Genomic DNA, 2,441 nt, shown 5'->3' with positions numbered 1-2,441 from the left:
CACATTGGTTAGAAATGGGAAGGATCAAGGGTATATAAGGATGGACAAATATCTCCATTGGTATGAGGCCTTTTGGGTATAACCCAAGAGCAAATCCATGAGGGCTTAGGCTCAAAGTGGACAATATAATATTAATATGGAGATAGATGGTGTTCATAATCCTTACAATTCATTGAAGGGTTCTCCCAAATTGCAACTCCCTTGACACAGTTAACTGAGAAAGACAGAAAGTAGAAAGACAAAAAGTAGACATGGTCAGAAAAATGTGAAGAAAACTTCCAAGAGTTGAAGAGAAGGCTCATTATTACTCTGATGTTAACACTTCTCTCACGAACCAAAGATTTCATGAGCTAAATTATCCATTGCATGACGTGATATTAATTATTGTGTGTTGTGGTATTCATTTTGAGAATATGGAAATACTATTTATAGGTGTCTCGAACCTAAATTTTTATTGATTACAAAAGCTTGAAGCATATGATGTCACAAAAGAAGTGGAATATGTAGCAAAAAAAAAATGAATCAAATTATGGCATTTGTTTTACTTTGCTGCAGGATGGATCAGGAATCTCAACTCTTCCTTTTGGTATACCGGTGCTGATCTGTATAGGAATCATGAATGCATTTCGGCTTGGTCTGCTTAATTTCTAATTTAGTGTAGGTTTAGTTTGCTCAGCTTAATAGTAGGGTTATAGGTTTTCTTGTATTTCCTTTTTGTAATTAGGCTGGTGCTTAGGCTACTAGCTAAACCTCTGTTCACACTATTCATGTTTTCTTTTTTTATTATATATCTATACTCGATTTCAACAAAAAAAAATTATTAAGAATTCTGATTACACCATAAAATACCACCCTAGGAAGGCATACGTAGTGGCAGGTGCTCTTGGTAGCAAAAATAAAGCCACTTTGTGTAAGCCAATGCTGTGGAAGGAATGACAGTTGGTGGAGTTGAAAGAAATGGGTGTAGAATTGGGTATTAATTCAGGCGGGAGACTTTTAGCTCCACTGATAGTATGACCAACGTATCGCGAACAAATATTATGAGCCCCAAGCAATGACATTGAAGGGTCCAAGAATAAGAAGGAAATAGAGGCCAGAACAGATACTCATTTTCGAGTAGCGGATGATAGATCTTCGATGTTGGGATAATGATTGCACGTGCCCAATGATAAGATGATTAAACAGATGGTTCTACGAGAAGCACAACAAATTCTCCGTACATCATGGCAGCACACTAAAATATATCAGGACCTGAAACGTCTCTATTAATGGCCTAACATGAAAAAGGAAATAGCCAAGAATGTGTTAGTGCGGAATATGGGTCTGATATGGGTCATAACGACTACCTCAACAATTATTTCTTGGACGGCTACAATAGCAGCAAGCTATATACCCCTGAAAAATATGCTCAACTTCTTTCTGAAACTTACGAAACTCAGCTGGAGGTTAGCCCTACTTAATGTCTCTTGTAAAACAACAATTAATGTTTGACGCGATTGGAAACTACCAAAGACCCCCACTTCATTCCCTTTGTTTCCCTTGTTGCCAGAAATTGTATTGGTCAGGAGCAAGAAAGATAGCTGTGTTCGGACTTATTCGGGTAGGATGTATGCCGTCCAACATACAGAAACATCCCAATGACCTAGATGCATCTTCATGTGCATACAAGCTCAATGATGATGTTCAAATTTTCAACGACAAGCTTCAAGAACTGCTCAGAAAACTTAATAATAGGCATTCTGATGCTGCGTTTACCTACAGAAACTCGTATTAAATTGATTCTGATGATCAGACGAATACAGGTACGAATCCCATCCCTCCCTTGCTCTCTTTCTCTCACGGTTGAAGACGACTTTTTCGTTACGCCTCTGATGCCCATGTTATTTTTTCTTGCTTGCAGGTTTTACACATACCCGTTAGAGCTGTTGCGAGGTAGAATCTGGTTCTGTCCCATGTCAATCTCTCTCCTTCCCATGTGGCAACAGGAGTGACTATGTGTTCTGAGTTGGAGCCCATTTTACTGAAGCTAAAGCTTGGGCCTCTGGAAAAAGAGCATATAAACGTCAGTCACCAAAGGACGCCTATCCATATGATCAGCGAACTAGTTAAGCTGAAGCTTGATGATTCTGATGCTTACGATATCAACCATGCCCAACTCTGATGGAGAAGACGATTGTCTCATAAACAGTCAGATGATACGATGTTGTGACTGTAAGAACAATTGAAAGACATATTTACTGTCATTTCATAGCCTTGCACAATATAATTCCAATAAAATTTTGATTTACGCATTCCGAAAGTTGTTATGATTTTAATTAACGAATTCATAACGATTCCTGCTAGAAGGGAATTCGCCCCAAGAAGACAATAGCAATTACTTAATTCCTTAATCATGTGGATATCATACATAAATCCATTCATAGAGAGATTTATTCTTAATG

General features: G+C 38.1%; 1 pseudogene; it reads left to right on the top strand.

Annotated features, from left to right (window-relative positions):
• Positions 1–1,319: 1,319 nt before the first annotated feature.
• On the top strand, positions 1,320–2,390 carry LOC105119917 (GDSL esterase/lipase At1g29670-like; annotated as a pseudogene).
• The last annotated feature ends 51 nt before the right edge of the window (positions 2,391–2,441 follow it).

The sequence above is a fragment of the Populus euphratica genome, unplaced genomic scaffold (assembly GCF_000495115.2).
Source record: "Populus euphratica unplaced genomic scaffold, PopEup_1.0 scaffold3957.1, whole genome shotgun sequence".
Taxonomy (NCBI): Eukaryota; Viridiplantae; Streptophyta; class Magnoliopsida; order Malpighiales; family Salicaceae; genus Populus; species Populus euphratica.
The sequence above is the reverse complement of the archived record's forward strand: the minus strand, read 5'-3'. Positions and strand labels throughout refer to the sequence as shown.